At 47.7% G+C, this 13,677-nt stretch overlaps 1 pseudogene; it reads right to left on the reverse strand.

The window, feature by feature from the left end:
• Positions 1-13,677, reverse strand: part of LOC139417992 (actin-binding LIM protein 3-like) — a 130,288-nt pseudogene that overhangs the window by 84,274 nt on the left and 32,337 nt on the right.

The raw sequence follows: 13,677 nt of genomic DNA on the forward strand, positions 1-13,677 counted from the left end.
AAATGTTTTAGATTGAGGAAGTGGGTCACAACTGTGTGTAAGGGTCTACCTTCACACTCTGTTTAGAGTAGTCGTTTTTTTTTCTGGCACTGGAGATTGTTGAGATTTGCTATTGGTCTATTTCTTTGCTGGCTTTTCTCCCACTTCTCATGGAGACTCTTCAGGTAGGCTCGCTTCATATAAATGGCTCCAGAGAAGTGGGAAAGGAGTGTGTTGGGTGAATATGTAAAACCCCAAAAAGTACAGGTGTTGTTTCTGCAGGAGATGCATAGTGATGTGGTGAATTAAGTCGATTGGGGGATCTGGTGGAAAGGGTCAAGTGTGCTGAGCCATGGAATAAATGTTCTCTCATCCTCAGAGGCTAGGAGAGTATTGGGGAAACTAGAGCGTTGTATTAGTGAGATAGAGGTAGAGATGGTGGGGCAAGGCAATGTAGGTCTCCAGGATAATTTAGCTGAACTACATAGGGACCTGGGCAATTTCATCCAGGTTAAAGCAAAGGGTACACTTGTAAGAGCTAGGTTATCCATGCTCAAGGAGATGGATGCTCCTTATTCTTTGGTTTGGATATGGCTGTCGGATGGACAGGTGACCTGTGGTGGGGGAGATGCGAGAGTGGACTGTATAGGGCAGAATTGCGTGATCCTATGTGTGCTCAGGTTTTGTTTGCAGAACTCCCTAAACTCTCTCTGGCACAGAGGGATAAAATGGACATTCCTCTGTTGTCCCATGAACTGGCAGAGGCCATAACCCAGATATCTCCCGGTGGACTCGATGGATTCCCAGTGGAGTTTTTGAAAAAATTCTGGTGAATAATTGGACTGGACTTCCTTTGCGTGTACCATGAGTGCGTTTGGTAGGAGAGTTACCAATGAGCTGACGTGGGGCGGTTCTGACTCTCCTGCCCAAGGAAGGGGACTTGTGTGAACTTAAGAACTGGAGGCCTGTGGTATTTCTCTGTGCTGACAACAAGGTATTTGCCAAGGTCCTCTCTAACAGACTGAAGTCCCATCTGGACTCTATAGTACATAAGGACCAAACATATTGTGTACGGGACACTCAATCACAGACAACCTGTTCTTAATCAGGGACATGTGTCTAATGTTTGTTTATTTAACCTTTATTTAACCAGTTAGGTTAGTTATTTCAACTTTATTTAACCAGGTAGGTTAGTTATTTCAACTTTTTTCACCAGGTAGGTTAGTTGAGAACAAGTTCTCATTTACTACTGTGACCTGGCCAAGATAAAGCAGAGCAGTGCGACATAAACAACAACAAAGAGTTACACATGGGATATGTCGTGGGATAATCAGAATTTGTTGGTAACATATGTAAGATGTTTTATATTCATCAAATATGTGTAAGTTAATTCTCATCAGAATGGTATTTTTGTGTAATTCTGTGGTGAGGTTGCAGTTATCTGTTCTATGTCAAAACTAAGTTGCCTGGGCCGCTGAGAGGGGAGAGGTCAAAGTGTCATCATGTGTAAACATATCTTTTACTCCCTACCTTTTCTAGTGGGGAAAGAAGGGTTGCAGTGTTGTTTCTATCTTAAACTATAGCCTCACCCTCCTCTCCGTGAGTTTGTCCAGGAGTTTGTATTTAGAGTGGGTTGTATATAAATGACAATTTGATATATGCCTGTTGATATGGAGGATTTGGTTTATGGTTTCACGGGTTTGGGAAAGGAGACAAAGCTGAAGGATTTATTATGTCTATGCTGTCTGACTATGTGTGTTCTTTGCTATTAAAGGAACTCAGTTGCATTGTAAGGGGGCTCTCAGAGGATTCACTGGGAGACACTGAATCAATCTGAGAGTCACAGATAGAGCTCATATAATTAAAGATGGACTTTGATAACTAACTCTGACTTGTGTGTGTGGTTTGCTCCCATGATTTGGTAAATAGAGGAAATTTCCACGACAGATAAACAAATGTACAGTCAATAACACAATAGAAAAAAGAAAGTCTATATACAGTGTGTGCAAATGGCGTGAGGTAAGGCTATAATTAGAACGTAGTAGTGGAGTAATTACAATTTAGCAAATTAACGAGTTATAGATGGGCAGATTATGATGTGCAAGTAGAAATACTGGTGTGCAAAAGAGCAGAAAAGTAAATAAAAACAATATGGGGATGAGGTAGATTGGGTGGGCTATTTACAGATGGGCTATGTACAGCTGCAGCGATCGGTTAGCTGCTCAGATACCTGATGTTTAAAGTTAGTGAGGGAAATATAAGTCACCAGCTTCAGCTATATTTGCCATTCGTTCCAGTCATTGGCAGCAGAGAACTGGAAGGCGGCCAAAGGAGGTGTTGGCTTTGGGGATGACCAGTGAGATATACCTGCTGGAGCGCGTGCTACGGGTGGGTGTTGTTATCATGACCAGTGAGCTGAGATAAGGCGGAGCTTTACCTAGCAGAGACTTGTAGATGACCTGGAGCCAGTATGTAGCGAGGGCCAGCCGGACTAGAGCATACAGGTTGCAGTGGTGGGTAGTATAAGGGGCTTTGGTGACTAAATGGATGGCACTGTGATGGACTGCATCCAGTTTGCTGAGTAGAGTATTCGAAGCTATTTTGTAAATGACATCGCCGAAGTCGAGGATCGGTAGGATAGTCAGTTTGACGAGGGAATGTTTGGCGGCATGAGTGAAGGAGGCTTTGTTGCGAAATAGGAAGCCAATTCCAGATTTAATGTTGGATTGGAGATGTTTAATATGAGTCTGGAAGGAGAGTTTACAGTCTAGCCAGACACCTAGGTATTTGTAGTTGTCCACATATTCTAAGTCAGAACCGTCCAGAGTAGTGATGCTAGTCGGGGGTGCGGGCAGCGAACGGTTGAAAAGCATGCATTTGTTTTTACTAGCGTTTAAGAGCCGTTGGAGGCCACGGAAGGAGTGTTGTATGGCATTGATGCGTGTTTGGAGGTTAGTTAAGTGTCCAAAGAAGGGCCAGATGTATACAGAATGGTGATGTCTGCGTAGAGGTGGATCAGGGAATCACCCGCAGCAAGAGCAACATTGTTGATATATACAGAGAAAAGAGTGGGCCCGAGAATTTAACCCTGTGGTACCCCCATAGACTGTCTGAGGTCTGGACAACAGGCCCTCTGATTTGACACACTGAACTCTGTCTGAGAAGTAGTTGGTGAACCAGGCGAGGCAGTCATTTGTGAACTTTGGACTGGTCTCTTTAGACAAAGAGAATGCTTTTGATAGAGTGGGAGAATCTGTTTAATGTGATGTCTGTTTGGGTTTGGGGAAAAGTTTTGGCCTGTGTGAAGATGTGTATGCTGGGGCGTCATGTATGCTCAAGGTGGGAGGGGGGCTCAGTAGGCCAGTCTGGGTGAGACATTAGACAAGGATACCTTCTATCGGGGCAGTTATATACACTAGCCATTGAGCCACACTCCCTATGCAGGAGACTGCAGGGAGGGGGTCAGGAAGAACTGGGAGGGGCTGTCACTGACAGTGGTGTCAAGACCGGCCAGGTGGAGGTGGTTCCTGTCCCAAGTGTCATATAGAGGGAGTGTGAGCAGGGTGGCTGCATTCTGACTAAAGGTGGCACAGAGACTGCTGTACCCTACTGATGTTGGCTGGAGGGTAACAGCATGCACACTGCTGAGGAGAGCTGGCGGATTAAGGTTGAGCCGGCAGCTATTCATCATGAGGCTGGAGAGGCTGAGTGCAGCAGGTCTCTCAGATTTTTCCTCTGTGGTGCTGAGGGCCTGGCAGCTGTTAAGGCCCACATGAGAAGGGGGTGTGGAGCCTGGGCAACCCAGCCAGCCTTTTGAGATCAGTCCAGTCTGCCGACAAGTTGGAATGTCTGCGTGAGAGGTTTGGGGTGGAGTTTAATGTCAGGATGTTTATAATGGGTTGCAGCTATTCGAATAAGGAAAAGGCCAAATGTGTGTGTGATTGAATTTTGTTTGCTCAGGCAAAGTTGGCTATTTGGCTAACAAGGGGGAACAGGGTCAAATGTAGTGTCAAATGTGGGAGGATAACAGACCCTTTACTATTATTTATTTTACGTGATGATACAAGGCGCATACATAAATATTTTTTGAAATGTTTTCTTTCACAGTGATAGCGACTCCGACTGGGAGCCCCCGGTGCCATGGTGCCCATCCCCCACCCTGTGGTCTCCGGCTCCACACCTACCTCCGCCCGGCCATCTAGAGGTGTGAAGACACTGACAAAGAAGCGGAGGAAGGGAAGTGTGAAACCTGCTGGCAGAGAGGTAGAGGGGCAATGGCACTCTGTGCTGGAGGGGGATGTGGAGCCACGTCCTCCAATATTCCGACCAAAAAGGCCACCAGGACCTCAGCTGGACATGGCCTCAAAATACAGCCCCATGCAACTTTTTCAACTGTTTATCACCCCGTCAGTTGTTGATTCCCTGGTGTCTAATACAAACAAGTACGGGGCTAAGAAGCAAGCAGGAAAGAAAGAGGCATGGAAGCCCATTTCCATGTCAGACCTTTTCTGCTACAGTACCTTTTGCTGGTGAAGTTAAAAACCCTCAAGGATTACTGGAAAACATCCCCACTCTATCAACTGCCTTTCCCCCCCACTGCCATGTCCTCTACAAGGTTTCTAAATATCTCACGGGCGCTTCACATCAGTGACCCAAAAGTTGATGAGGACAATGACAGGACGAGAGGCACCGCAAGGTTTGACAGGCTCTGCAAAGTCAAACCTCTCTACCCCAGCATGGTTAAGGCCTGCAAGACCCATTTTCAGCCTGCCCAGAACTTGTCCATAGATGAGAGGATGGTAGCCTCAAAGGCCAGAGTTGGCCTAAAACAATACATGCGTCACAAACCAACAAATGGGGTTACTAGCGGTTTGTTTTGGCTGATTCTGTGTGTGCATACACGTGCAATTTGTTTGTTTGAGGGGAAAAGCAGTTTTGCGACTGGTAAGGGACTCGGTTATGATCCCGTCATGGAGTTATTGGATTTTCAACTGCTGGGGAAGGGCTACAAACTTTTTGTGGACAACTTCTACACAAGCCTGTTCACAGACCTGAGGAAGCTGGATGTGTGGGCTTGTGGCACCACTCGGACCAACAGAATGGGCTTTCCGAAGACAAAGGTGAACGACATGCCTAAGCGGGCTGAGCGGGGTACCATGCGATGGATCCGTGAAGATGGCCTGCTGTTTGTGAAGTGGATGGACACCAGAGAGGTGGTGATGTGCTCCACTATCCACAAGTCCTTCAGTGGTGATCACGTCGTCAGGCGTGTGAAGGACGCTACTGGGGCATGGACCACCAAAAATGTCCCCATTCCTGCAGCTATCAAGGACTACAACAAGGGCATGGGAGGTGTAGACTTATCAGACGTACTGATAGGGTACTACAATGTTCTCCATAAGACAAAGAAACGGTACAAGACATTGTTTTATCATTTCATTGACATTGCTGTGGTGAATTCCTTCATCTTGCAGAAGGAAATGGTTAAGAGCTGTGGACTGCCCCCCCATCTCACAGCTAGCCTTCAGGGAGCTGCTCATCCGGGAGCTTGCTGGCTATAGCACTAAGTTCACTGCATCACCTTCTGCCCCCTCTACCTCTGCCCCCTCTACTCCTGCCACCAGGGGTGTTCATATGCCAAAGTTCATAACTGCAGACATGAATGTGCCTCAGGGCCAAAAGGGCACAGCATGGATGCGTCGTTGTGTTCTTTGTCACATGAAGTCGCACATCACGTGCACCACTTGTTCGGTTTGCCTCTGCTTTACAGCAGAAAGAGACTGCATGGGGACATGGCACCAGCAGCAAAATATTGTGTAGAGGACTGAGGGTCTTCCAAAGGGTCTACCCCTGTTTTTTTTGTATATGTATTTAAAAAATATATTTTTTAATATTTTTGTATGTTAGCTTTTTGACATGTTGTATATAGTTATATCATTTCACCAATTTGGCCACTTGGGTACATTTGGGCAACTTGTGTGGGACACCTGGGTGACTTCATGCTAAATGTCATATAGCTCACCCATTCCTGAAGTTATCAGCCTGAAACTTTGCACAACTACAGGTGCCCTCTTGTGTTCTCCATCTAAATGATCCCCAGCATCCTATCTGACTGTTTGGCTATTCTAGTACATGTGAAAGATGATGCTACAACAAAAAAACAGAAAACGTATGCTCTTTATCTTTTCTTCCACCAGATCTACTGTGTTATATTCTCCTACAATCAAATAACATTTCCACAAACATCAGAATGTTTCCATTCCAATGATACCAATAATCTGCATATCCTTACTTCTGGGCCTGAGCTAAAGGCAGTTAGATTTGAGAAGGGATGCAGCCATAAGAAGTTAATGGGATGGTCTCTGTGTGACTTAGGGTAGAATTTGAGCTCTATAAAATGATAAACAGTGTGGAGCTGTTTCAGGAGATATGGTGTGTCACGGGGGGCCATCGGTACAGCTGGAGAAGATTGGTTGGATATACAGTTGTAGAAGTGGTGTGGTTGTGATGTGGGGTAAAGGGCAAGGTGATTATGCAGCACATGTTAAGGGTGTGTACTGGAGGCGAAGTCAGGTGCAGGAGAGCAGAGTGTAGTTAACAGGTGCACTTTTTATTCTGGTCCAAACGAAAGCACATAAAACGTGTCCAAAACACAGAACACAAAAGTCTCGCGGGTAACAATACCCACAACATCAAAACAATTTCACACAAAGACATGGAGGGGAACAGAGGACTAAATACATTGTGTGATTAGGGAATGAAAACCAGGTGTGTATGGAAACAAGACAAAACAAATGGACATATGAAAAATGGAGCGGCGATGTCACGGTTGTTGAAAAGGTTGGACCAAGGCGCAGCGTGTGAGTGTAACGGCTAGCTTAGTTAGCGGTGTTGCTAGTGTAACGGATGTGAAACGGCTAGCTTAGTTAGCGGTGCGCGCTAAATAGCGTTTCAATCGGTGACGTCACTTGCTCTGAGACCTTGAAGTAGTAGTTCCCCTTGCTCTGCAAGGGCCGTGGCTTTTGTGGAGCGATGGGTAACGATGCTTCGTGGGTGACTGTTGTTAATGTGTGCAGAGGGTCCCTGGTTCGCGCCCAGGTATGGGCGAGGGGACGGTCTAAAGTTATACTGTTACACGAGTTCCACAACTTTTATTTAAGTGAAACTTTCAAACAAAAACAAGCAACAAAACGCGACGTACGTGGTGCAACAAGCACAAACAATACCCCACAACCCAGGTGGAAACAATATCCCACAACCCAGGTGGAAACAATATCCCACAACCCAGGTGGAAACAATATCCCACAACCCAGGTGGAAACAATATCCCACAACCCAGGTGGAAACAATATCCCACAACCCAGGTGGAAACAATATCTCACAACCCAGGTGGAAACAATATCCCATAACCCAGGTGGAAACAATATCCCACAACCCAGGTGGAAACAATATCCCTCAACCCAGGTGGGAACAATGGAGAACTTACGTATGATCCCCAATTAGAGACAACGATAATCAGCTGCCTCTAATTGGGAACCATACCAAGTACACCAACATAGAAATAGGAAAACTAGAACACCCCCCTAGTCACACCCTGACATACAACACCAAGGGCTCTCTATGGTCAGGGTGTGACAGGTGATGGCTAGAAAGCCGGTGACGCCGAACGCCGCCCGAACAAGGAGAGGAGTCATGACAGCACAGGGGATATTTGTTTTTTAAAGGGGGGGTGGTGAGGTTGTATCATTAAAGAAAGACAAAGTTTTAAAGTGTTTCTCTCGCTCTCCTCCCAGCCAGGCCAGGGGTAAACTACTGGGCACCGACGTCAGTTCAATGTCATAAAAAAAATAAATTGGTTGAGTTGTCAACTAACGTGAATTAAACATGAAATCAACAAAAAATGTCATCACATTGACTCAACGTTGTCACATTACATTTTTGTTGTTGTTGAAATGACATGGGAACAATGTTGATTCAACCTGTTTTTGCCCAGTGGGGACTGTCTAATCCCCCCAGCCAGCCCTCCATTACAGGCTGCCCGCTTAGCTGTGTGTGTCAGGGCTCTGTTTACAGTGAAGAAGAAGAGGCTCCATGGAGGGAGGCAGCAGATCAGCCATCGATTGATCAATCAGTCCCGGTCCTCCTCCCACGTCTGCTGCTCCACAGTGATCAGCCAGGACAGAGCCATGACCTGTTCCCCTGTCACTGTCAGCCCCCATCTATGCACAGCAGCACCAGGGGCAGAATGGGGCTTACACCCAAACACTTCCTGCATAGATATGAGACTGTAGAAAGGAGATGTTGGGAGTACTGTAGAGTATGATTTGTCCTCCATTTTGTATCATTATGCAGAGTGAAATGGTTTGGAGATGAAAGTACCCGGCTCTTATAGACATCTCCACTGAGTCATCGCCACATACTGTAGCTATATGCCAAGAAGGCTGGACCAGTGTGTGTGTGTGTGTGTGTGTGTCTCTTTCTACATAATGTCTGGCTGCAGACTGGCACAGCTCCCTCCTGCTTATTTATTGTCTCTCCTCCTACCCATTGGCCAACAGATTATTTCCTGGGACGCCCAATATCCCCAGGACAGACAGAGACAGCCATATCCCCAGGACAAACAGACAGAGACAGTCATATCCCCAGGACAGACCTAGACAGTCATATCCTCAGGACAGACAGACAGAGACAGTCATATCCCCAGAACAGACAGAGACAGCCATATCCCCAGGACAGACAGAGACAGTCATATCCCCAGGACAGACAGAGACAGCCATATCGCCAGGACAGACAGACAGAGACAGTCATATCCCCAGGACAGACAGACAGCTATATCCCCAGGACAGATAGAGACAGCCATATCCCCAGGACAGACAGACAGCTATATCCCCAGGACATACAGAGACAGCCATATCCCCAGGACAGAGAGAGACACTGTGGGCAGGTCCAGCTCTTTTCCCCTCCCACAACCACAGCCTCCATTCTAGAGGCACTACTCATACTGTCCTCACAAGTGGAGCATAATGGGAACGCATTTCTTGGCAGACACTGTGTATAGAAATTAATTTTCTCCCTCTCATCCCATTTCACTCCCAGGTCCCAGCAGACTCTTCTCCTATTGCCTAGAGTTTGTTCCAGGATGCTCACTCAAATCTCCGACCATGCTACTAACTAACAAGCGATTGCATTGTCCACAACAGAGATCTGTGGTTCTGCGAGGTTCAAAGCTGCAAACACAAAGGCAAAGAGAGAAGTCTCTACAGGCCCATTTGGAAGAGACTGGCTGATTCATCAGTACGCTTAAGAGATGATCACTTTATACTGTAGAGGATTTCATCAAAACAGAATGTCGATGGCCAACAGAGAATCATTATCCCTTGTTGAGTGCAAACTGCTGAATCAATATTATAAAGTAATTACTTTTATCCCAGGAAGAAATGGTCCTACATAAAAACCTCAGATGGCGAAGCAAAGAGAAGCTGTCTTTTCCATTTATCTGCAGGAATCGATGATTTATGTTTAATACTGTACACATCTTGTAATTCAGCAAGCTGAGAGTTTCTCATTCTCTGCTTTTCTGTTTGCCCAAGTTCTTTGCCTGAGGACGACAACGACCCTGAAATCTAAGGCCTTCTCCTGAGACAGATGACCTCCACACCGCTGCTCATACACCTGACGTTTGCCTTCTCTGTTCCTCTTTACACTCTATATTTTTACAGACCAGCTACACTGACAATGTTAACTGGTACTCCTCCCTCTTTCTATCCAGCCTCTGCAGCGTTCTAAAGGGGAGTACTGGATTAACAAATCTAGAATCCACCCTACTATGACAACTGTAACTATTGTCTTGGAGAGATGAGACCCCCAGAGAGCCAGAGAGCCACTATGGGCCAATGAGAGGGCCAGTGAGGGCCAGAGTGGGCCAGATGGCCAGTGAGTGTCAGAGAGTGTCAGAGAGAGTCAGTGAGGGCCAGTGAGAGCCTGATAGCCAGTCAGAGTCAGTTAAAAATGTACAGACAAAGAGGCTGATTTGGTTTTGAACCTGCCGACTTCAGGATTCTATATTAGGGATTCTGTTTCCACATGCTCAGTTCTTTCCAGGTGCTCATGTCATGGTATTACCTCACACTGATAGCATATAAAATCCAGCCACTGGCTCCTAGTGTGGGATGATGGCTTGTTTGTTCACCACAAGACTCATCAATGGCCTCTTGTTTGGTGAGGGAAAATATATTTCATGCATGGGCTGTTGTAACACTACAGGCATCTTGGCATGGCATGTTCCCCAGCCAATCACTGTGTCCTACGTCCCATCCTCCCTCACTGTCTCCCTCCCAGCTAGGACACAACAGACTGACGAAGGACATCCACACAACCCAAGCAAACAACAATGAGTCTATTACAAAATATGTTTTTCCTTCCCAAATTCCATCTCACTCCAACAGTGGGGGGGGGGGGGGGGGGGGGGAGTGGGAGGAGAGGACATGTGTTCAGAAAGCCAGTCAAACACTATCAGCTCATTGTGAGCTCTCAGGTGGACTGTGTTTCTGAGCTAAACGCCTGAGACCTGCGACAGGTTAGGAAAAACACCTGCTGTCCACCAGCACTACTTAACAATACACACTACCCACATCACCCACAACCACCAGCCCTACACACCACCCACATCACCCACAACCACCTGCACTACTTAACCCTACACACCACCCACATCACCCACAACCAACCACCAGCACTACTTAACCCTACACACCACCCACATCACCCACAACCACCAGCCCTACTTAACCCTACACACCACCCACATCACCCACAACCGCCAGCCCAGCCCTACACACCACCCACATCACCCACAACCAACCACCAGCCCTACTTAACCCTACACACCACCCACATCACTCGCAACCACCAGCCCAGCCCTACACACCACCCACATCCCCCACAGCTGTAGGAGGAGGGGCTCTGAGGAGGGCAGGTCAGCCAGAAGCTGAGGTGTCTGTCTGTCCTGGTGGAGTTGGGGACGTCAGGTATGCAGCTTTCAGTCTGCAGCTCTCAGTCTGCAGCTCTCAGTCTGCAGCTCTCAGTCTGCACTCACTAGCCTCAGCAGGACACAAAGAAGGAAAGCGTGTGGGTGGACTGCTGCTGCTGCTGGTACTAATAGAGAAAATGCAGCTTTCAGTCTGCAGCTCTCAGTCTGCAGCTCTCAGTCTGCAGCTCTCAGTCTGCACTCACTAGCCTCAGCAGGACACAAAGAAGGAAAGCGTGTGGGTGGACTGCTGCTGCTGCTGGTACTAATAGAGAAAATGCAGCTTTCAGTCTGCAGCTCTCAGTCTGCAGCTCTCAGTCTGCAGCTCTCAGTCTGCACTCACTAGCCTCAGCAGGACACAAAGAAGGAAAGCGTGTGGGTGGACTGCTGCTGCTGCTGGTACTAATAGAGAAAACAGACAACATGAGGAAAATACTGTCAGTAGAGAATGAGAGATACAGAGAGAGAGATACCTTGGGCAGGGAATGAGCGAGAGAGCTACTGTGGGCAGGGAATGCGAGAGAGAGAGAGAGAGAGAGAGAGAGAGAGCTACCATGGGCAGGGAATGAGAGAGAGAGAGAGAGAGAGAGAGAGAGCTACTGTGGGCAAGGAATGAGAGATACTGTGGGCAGGGAAGGAGAGATACTGTGGGCAGGGAATGAGAGATATTGTGGGCAGGGAATGAGAGAGAGAGAGCTACTGTGGGCAGGGAATGAGAGAGAGAGATACTGCGGGCAGGGAATGAGAGATACAGAGAGAGATACTGTGGGCAGGGAATGAGAGAGAGAGATACTGTGGGCAGGGAATGAGAGAGATACCGTGGGCAGGGAATGAGAGAGATACTGTGGGCAGGGAATGAGAGAGATACTGTGGGCAGGGAATGAGAGAGATACTGTGGGCAGGGAATGAGAGAGATACTGTGGGCAGGGAATGAGAGAGAGAGAGAGAGAGAGAGATACTGTGGGCAGGAAATGAGATAGAGAGAGAGAGAGAGAGAGAGTGGAAAGGAATGAGAGAGAGAGAGAGAGAGAGAGAGAGAGAGAGAGAGAGAGAGAGAGAGACTGTGGGCAGGGAATGAGAGAGAAAGACTGTGGGCAGGGAATGAGAGAGAGACTGGGCAGGGAATGAGAGAGAGAGAGACTGTGGGCAGGCAATGAGAGAGAGACTGTGGGCAAGGAATAAGAGAGAGAGACTGTGGGCAGGGAATGAGAGAGAATGTGGGCAGGGAATGAGAGAGAGACTGTGGGCAGAGAATGAGAGATAGAGACTGTGGGCAAGGAATGAGAGAGAGAGACCGTGGGAAAGGAATGAGAGAAAGAGACTGTGGGCAGGGAATGAGAGAGAGACTGTGGGCAGGGAATGAGAAAGAGAGCGAGACTGTGGGCAAGGAATGAGAGAGACTGTGAGCAGGGAATGAGAGAGAGACTGTGGGCAGGGAATGAGAGGGCGAGACTGTGGGCAGGGGATGAGAGATACAGAGAGAGACTGGGCAGGGACTGTGGGCAGAAAGAGAGAGAGAGACTGTGGGCAGGGAATGAGAGAGAGAGAGACTGGGCAGGGAATGAGAGAGAGAGACTGTGGGCAGGGAAGGAGAGAGAGAGACTGTGGGCAGGGAATGAGAGAGAGACTGTGGGCAGGGAATGAGAGATACAGAGAGAGACTGGGCAGGGAATGAGAGAGAGACTGTGGGCATGGACTGTGGGCAGAAAGAGAGAGAGAGACTGTGGGCAGGGAATGAGAGATGCAGAGAGAGAGAGAGACTGTGGGCAGAGAATGAGAGATACAGAGAGAAACTGTGGGCAGGGAATGAGAGAGACTGTGGGCAGGGAATGAGAGAGAGACTGGGCAGGGAATGAGAGATACAGAGATAAACTGTGGGCAGGGAATGAGAGAGACTGTGGGCAGGGAATGAGAGAGAGACTGTGGGCAGGGAATGAGACAGAGATAGAGACTGTGGGCAGGGAATGAGAGAGAGACTGTGGGCAGGGAATGAGAGCGAGACTGTGGGCTGGGAATGAGAGATACAGAGAGAGACTGGGCAGGGAATGAGAGAGAGACTGTGGGCAGGGACAGTGGGCAGAAAGAGAGAGAGAGACTGTGGGCAGGGAATGAGAGAGAGACTGTGGGCAGGGAATGAGAGAGAGAGAGTTAGAGAGACAAAGAGACAGAGAGAGAAACTGAACAGATGAAAGAAAGAGGAGAGAGAGGGACGAGAGATCTATAGAGACAGACAGTAAGAGAATGAGCATGAGGGAGAAGGGAGATGAAGGGAGATTTATATATGTTGTAGCGAGAAAACAGCAACCACCTTGCTGTGCCCCAGAGCACCCAGGAAGGGCTCCTATTGGCTGATACTGGCGGAGAGAGTAACCAGCATCCAAGGCAAGTTGCCCCCTTACACCGTTACCACAGCAACAGCTTGCATAATAAAGAAGACCACGTGAGTACCGGCAGTTTGGAAATGGTTTCTGACAATGGAAGGGAATGGCCCACCTCCACCTGCCTATTCTTCTTCTGGCTGCTTCTAGGCACTACAAGTGGCTTCCTTAGATGAAACACGAGTAGAAAATACCATTCTGAAAATATGAAACACTCATTTATAGGTTTAACAATAAGATAAACCCTACAAGTTTGCAGTTGATCTTGTCTTCATTGTCCTGTCTACCATGAAGA

This window comes from Oncorhynchus clarkii, chromosome 10 (assembly GCF_045791955.1).
Source record: "Oncorhynchus clarkii lewisi isolate Uvic-CL-2024 chromosome 10, UVic_Ocla_1.0, whole genome shotgun sequence".
In the NCBI taxonomy this organism is placed as follows: domain Eukaryota; kingdom Metazoa; phylum Chordata; class Actinopteri; order Salmoniformes; family Salmonidae; genus Oncorhynchus; species Oncorhynchus clarkii.